The 7,090-nt window shown below is 31.7% G+C and overlaps 1 long non-coding RNA gene across 1 annotated transcript; it reads right to left on the minus strand.

Annotated features, from left to right (window-relative positions):
* Window positions 1–316: 316 nt before the first annotated feature.
* LOC134699490 (uncharacterized) lies at window positions 317–6,420 on the minus strand. Its single transcript, XR_010103614.1, has 4 exons — window positions 6,150–6,420; window positions 5,224–5,695; window positions 1,157–1,618; window positions 317–549 (listed from the first exon to the last, which is right to left on the minus strand). It is a non-coding gene; the product is annotated as an uncharacterized LOC134699490 (long non-coding RNA).
* Window positions 6,421–7,090: the final 670 nt, after the last annotated feature.

Genomic DNA, 7,090 nt, shown 5'->3' on the forward strand with positions numbered 1-7,090 from the left:
AAACAAAACTTTAGCATGTTTTCCATTTATAAAGGGGCGTGTTGCAGCAACTCTAGAACAGTAAAAATGACGCTGTCCAAATTCAAACTCGATCCGTTTTTTGTGGTAAAAAACATTGCCTATAGGTGTTATAAAAATTGGTTGAGGCAAGAAAACGGGAACCAATTTTGATATGTACGGACAGACGGACAAAGGTTAACTTAATGTAGCAGAGAGGACATAAAAAATTAAGAAAATAGAAAGGAAGAAAGGAAGGACATCCCATCAAACCGGTATAGTCACGTGGGTATAGTCGAAGTTATTTGAAAATAAAAACATCATTTCATAATTTTATTGATTTACAACAAAATAAACAACAAATAAATACAAATAAATTACTATAAAATAATATCATTATGTCAATATTAAATAAATAAGGAAATAGATCTGACATGAGAGAGAATTTCCATAATGTCAATGTGTGTTTTTCCTGAGTATATATTCGGCACTTCATGGTTACGTAGTCAAAATATTCTTGTTATGCACATTTCCTTCTCCACTTCAAAAATCCTGAAATCATAAAATAATTAAATCATAAGAAATTGCAAAAAAAATCCGACATTGTTATATTATAGATGTTTTGCATAAAATGCACCTTTAAGTTACATTTCTTGTTTTAATCTTATGAACATATATTTGATATATTAAGTAATTTGGCCTCTAGCGTATTGAACATAAAATTTAGGTTCCTTTAGTAAAAAGTTAAAAATAGATTGCAATGCTTGTAATAACTGCAAACTCTCATAAATTGTAAATGCAAATGTGAAAGAATTGGTTTCACCTTCGTTTACAACTTGAATGATATTGAGTCGCACGTTTTTTCCGCTGATCTATACGATTACTTCATTGAGAAGGAGAGATCGATTATGGGGAGGGTGAATTACTCGGGTTACACATGTTCATACCGTTTTGTAGATGCAAAGAATTGAATTGTATGGTTCCTCATTGAATTTGACAAATCGGTGCTGATTTCATAAAATACCAACATGCAAATGAAACATAATGGTTTACTTTTACATGTTTTACAAATTGTGACTAGGATGAAGAGTTATCTTATTGGCACTCGTACCACATCTTATGAAAAAAGGTGACATTGGCTAATTATTCAACTCCTTACCTTATCATGCAGAGAAAGGTTGTCAAACGTTCTGTACAGTTTGCTGTTTTTCTTCTTCTTTTCCTTTTTATACTGGCTTTAAAGGAATGTATATTCTTTTTTCTTTCCCAAAATCCATTTTTTTTCTGACTAGAAAGTTTCTTAGAACGTGCACGAATGCACGTACCATAGTTTAAGTTATTATATCACAGATAAGGCACGAGTTTGATTCTATTTTTCAGTTCGATTCCAAATAAACATAATCATGTGTATCTTTACTTTTAGTCGTAGGATAATCCATACAGTTCACATATATATTTTCAGAGTTTTGAGACTGAAGAAGAGGCAAGGCGGAAGTGCTTTGGAATGTTGACCAGCTTCCGGTATCAATACGGGACGGAACGTGCTGTTTTAGTCTGTCACGTGAAGATGTCACCATTTCTACATATCGTGGTTCTTCTGGTTGCGGTCTGTCTACATACACTAAAAAATAAAGAGAGCGATGATTAAGTTTACGAGTCTGAAAGTAGCTGTTGCGAATAGGGCGGACAGATTTTCATTTTTTTGTCGGAATATACATCTCCTTATTTCAATTGTCTATCGTATCTTTAAACTTGGTGTACATATGAAAGACGATTAAAAACTAAAATGGTCTTGTGAACTTAAGTATTTTCAATGTCTGCAAACTATATAATTGTGCCAAGTTTTTTTCTCCACAAATATAAAATTGACCCACAATAACAATAAAAAGAAAATAAACATTCACCCAATTGTAAAGGAACGTGCATTTTTATAGATTATTTTAGTTGTATGATCTCGATTCAAGAGCAGCTGAAGACTTAATCTGATTTTTAATCTGGTTTTACGGGAAAAGAACAACTTTTATTTTCACTGCTAAATGGTAATCAGACAATCTACTTTCAATCTTAAATGGTTTCATTCAGTCGGGACTGTCTTATTGTAAACGTAAAGGGAAATTTTAAGTGACAATTTATTCTTCAATACCTAAAATAAACCTCACTCATCAAAACAAAAATAGAAGGGGCGAGTTTAATGTCTTCAGATGAAAAACTCAAGTGGTCACCTGCCTCGTTCTCATTTTACGCTTGCTGGACAAAGGCTAATTTGAAGAACCCGCTAATAGCGCTAACAGCCGGTCCGAGAGTGTCGATAATTTATGTAAATTTGTATACTTCGAAAGGTAATTTACATTTAAAACCAGTAATCAATTTTGGTCATTTTCTTAAAAAAAAAAATTAACAATGGCACAAAATCTGTTGGAGTTCACACCATATCTACTTAACATAGGTCAACTTTCATCCATTCCTTGTGGCTATTTCAAAAACTCGACACTGGTCTAACACGGAAAATTAGCACGTTTGACCAATATTGACAAATCTAGTAGGACAAATTTGCTTTACAAATGAGTTTTCGTGTGAAAATTCTCACGTCCTCGTTTCAAACAACATTCAATTAAAAAAGGCAAAAACTGTCATTTTTACAAAATAATAAAGATTTTTTTTAAATTGTGCACTTAAATCATGCATGTACTTACAGCGAACGTGAGAAAATATCGTTCGTGCATTGATAATATCGTGGTTTACATATATCTTGAATTATATATGCAAAGCTCTCAAGTGTCAATTTACCTTTTCTTTTGACAATTTACTGGTCATGCACATGCATAGTTTGAGGAAAAGAATTTCTATATGTTATTTTCTTATGGAGGTTTAATTGCATGTATAATTTTGATAACTTCTTTTTAAATTCTTACCTATAAGTGTTTTTAATCTTTTGTGAGTATGAGCAGGGACAATATAAAGCCCCTTTGTGTTACAACTTGCAAAGGTATGCCGAATATAAATTGATTTGTTTTACTATTGTGAATGGAAATAAAAGGTACATTCATAAAGTTGTAAAATTATAAATAAAAGAGTCATTTAAAAATATTTATAAAGAAATTCCACATATTTCAACATTGATTGTTAAAAATTTAAGAAAATATTGAAATCGGATTGGATACAAGATCAACAATGTTTCCTTTGATATTCGCCTTAGAAAATATTAAGCTTTGCCTTTTCTGTCAAAGAAAACCAATTTCTCTCCAGAACAGATCCTCACAAAAATAACTTTTCAAATGAGCATCCCGTCATATTTTTAAGAGTTTTTCCACAGTCATAAATATTGAATTGGATGTTTAATAATGCTGCTGGGAATTTACAATTTTCAAATTGAATGGCGGGGGTTAAGAGGACAATAGAAAAGGGGGGTATATACCAGTCAACTCTCTCTAAATTCAAAATTAAAAGATGAAGATGACAATTGTTCGCATATATATATATACAGAACTCTTATATACAATGTATATGACCTTCTCTAGGTCATTGATTAGACAAATATAATATTTGACTTTGTATCTGAACAAGGAACTTGTATATAGTAAAAAAGTTTTAATTCTTCCTTATAAGTAAAACATAGCTTTTCGAAGAAAATTATACTGAAAAACAACATTATTATTCGGCACTTTTCAAGCGTTTAATTACAAAGTGATATATACCTTATGAATTTTTATGAAACCTCTTAAGTTGAAAATGATATTCAAATTGCATAAGAATGAATAAATTTCTATAGTATTATGTATCTATTTTGTAGGTATAGCTTTACATAAGAGTTTTATCTATATACGTAAGTATGTAGGTAGAAAACGTAATGGTTTAATTTTGCAAAATCATTGGGTGGATATACAAAATGTAGGTAAAATATACATAAACTTGAAACTTTAAAGAAATAAGATGAGGCCTTTATGAATTAACATTCTAAGATAAGGGTTTCCCTGCCTAGTCCTGACATGTCTCAAACATTCACGATGAAATTTCAATTGACATCTTTGTAGGGTATCTATAAACATATGGCAAGTCTCAGTCCCAGTATTTTCAAAATAGAAAATAAGAGAAATAAAAAAAAATCTTCCATCAAAATATCCTCCTATGTTTCCTAAGGCACAACTTTAAAACACGCTTCCTATCTTGGTGGGCAATGCAGAAAGCATCAAATGTTAAACATCAAACAAAATGTGAAAAAAATCCTCAAATTCAGAAGTAATAACCCACGCAGGAGGACTATATATATATATATAAGAGGCAAGTGTTCGTCGAAAGCACGTAGATGCTGCAAAATGGTATAGTGCATTATAAGATTGTCGGTTCTTGCAACTTAGTATTGGACGATTAACGTCCAGTGGCGAATGTTACACATTTATTCTTTAGAATACTTCACACCACAGATACGTTACGGTAACGTGTAGTCAAACTTCAGTTTAAGTTTTAAACAAAAGAATGCCTGAAACAGGAGAACCGTTTATGATAAAGATCATTATTATGCAGAACAAAAAAGACTTGTGAGAAATATGACAATTATAAAAATTTAAACAAAAGACACAATGTAACTACAATGGATAACTGTGTTTTGGTTGAAATAAAATGGTTGAAAGAAAAGTAAAAACGGACAAAGATAGCATATCATATTGAAGGTTTTGGAAACTGAGTACAACGGACAAAGAAAGCATATCATATTGTAGTTTTAAAAGGAAGATAATACAATTGATTTGTATATATCGTCTCAAACACAAGGTTTCTCAGTCTAGGTGTAAAACAAAGGAAAATAGTTGAAGAATTCATCCAGAAAATAACTAGATAATTCGATAGTCACAAAGGGTTTAGAACATGTACATAGTAGCATGACAGTCAATCTTTTTTCAAACATAATATCTTTGAAATGTTGATACATTCCCTTAGTACTATACTGTACAAGCAAGTGATGTTGAGAATCATGAGAATTGAGTATAAGACGTCAAATAAAGATAAAAGAAAAATTATCAGACAGCAAAAGATGTGTGAATTTTAATATTTGACATAAAAAGTTCTAAAACGGTATGAGTCCGTCAACGGCTCTTTAAATTTGTTAAAAAATGATGACGTTCTATTATTTTAACAACATACATTCATTTCAAATTGATCTGCCCAGCTAGCGCTGTTTTAGCCCGTCAATTTTTCATACTTTAATTTTTCATAATTGTTACTTTCTCATACCTGGGTTGTATATTATTTCTTTGTCTTTTCTTTTCCAAACAAAACAGGCAACAATGACGTAACCAGCAAAGCAGACACACAGAAAACAAAGTATTCCTAAAAGAACCATTGCTATGGTAAACCAGTGGTGGCTATCAAAGCTTTCCGTACTTTTGTTGCTTTCTTCGACTTTGGATTCGGTAGACTTTAGTTCTATGTTGGATTTCTGTTTGAAGTTGAATGTCCAGTCTTTCCAACGTCCGCATTGGGTGTCTGTATATTTTCCACAAGGTTCAAGTATTATATTGTTAATCGGGCATGCCGTACATTTATTGCACTGTGCTTCATTGACGCTGTAATATTGGTTGAAACTGCAAGATGGTCGTGCACAAGCACATGCAAATAATGTAACCACAATTGCAGAGATAGCTTTCAACTTCATGTTGTATTTATCCAAATGAATGAAATATATCCGTCTATATGTTATGTTTACCTGAAAAGTAATTAAAACAGGTGTCAAAATAATTAATTGGTTAATTACCAAATAACGCTAATTCAATTACATCTGTCTTGGTGACAGCTGATTATAAACTGCCAGGATCAGTAGAGATCGCATGTAAAAGTCATCAAGATTATTTTACGTAAAATCTTGCGACACTTTAACTACCCCCTCTTTAACAAATGCATTTTCATGCAAGATATTTTTCATCTTTGCAAAACATATAAAGAAAGAGTGAATATAATCATTTGCTGTAAGATATATTCTCTATAAAAAATACGTATTTCAAACGAAACTGTCGGAAAATTAAATCATGTCTAATTATAGATTATTCATTTTTTGTATGATTCAAGAAGGAACATATATATATTAGATATACTGTTCCCAGTTTCAAGGTAAAAATAAGTAATTAACGACACAGGTAAGTATAAAAATGTTAAAAACTTACTGTTGCTCGATATAATCCAAACTATCAACTGATGAAATAATGATCCAATTTTCCGTTTTTATTATATTTCTTGGGACATGTTATACATTTGTTCACGTTCAAACTGACAAGTTTATTCTTGTTCAAATCCTTATTTACTGCCTGGATACAAGTACCGTAAAACCCCGCCTCTTTAAAAATAACGACCAATCAGAATTAGTTATTGATTGTCATTCAAGTTTTTTCTCAGGTTGTTTTCATTGATAAAGTCTACAAAGGAAAATATATCCGCTGGTGCATTAAACGTTATCAAAATAAAATCTTCGATTTTACTTGTTAGACTCGAATGACGAGTAAATTAATATTTAAAAAGTTATTTCATTTCGCCATCGGGTTGAAGCAGACGGTACATATTCACGTGCGAGATAGAACAGCTGGCAACCATGTTATGACAAGTTTATCTAACAAGTCTTCAATAATGTTGATTTTTGATACTTGAGAGAGATAAAATTTTGAGTGTAGCCTCTAGAAGGAAATTTTTTGTTGTGTCAATTTATTTAACATCAAAGTCAGGTCTCATCAGGTAGCTTACAATTTTGTCAGACTGATGTACCGATAAGAACTTAATTGATAGTGTACACATGTAGATAAATTGAAATTAATTTTTGTTAGTGGAGTATAGATATAATGGCATTTTAATGATATGGCATGTACAAATTTTATCATAATTCAAATGAATTCTGTATTACCAGGGGCGGATCCAGCAATTTAAAAGTGGAGTCCCAACCTAGAACAAAAAAGGGGTGGGGGTTCCAGCTATATGTCCCGATTTAAATGGATTGATCGGCCAAAAAAAGGGGGGTTCCAACCCCCGGACCCCCCCTTGGATCCGCCAATGATTACACAAATTCCTTACTATTTTGTGTAAATTAAGAAAAGGGGCTTCAGTAACCACCGCAGTT

The sequence above is a fragment of the Mytilus trossulus genome, unplaced genomic scaffold (assembly GCF_036588685.1).
Source record: "Mytilus trossulus isolate FHL-02 unplaced genomic scaffold, PNRI_Mtr1.1.1.hap1 h1tg000070l__unscaffolded, whole genome shotgun sequence".
In the NCBI taxonomy this organism is placed as follows: Eukaryota; Metazoa; Mollusca; class Bivalvia; order Mytilida; family Mytilidae; genus Mytilus; species Mytilus trossulus.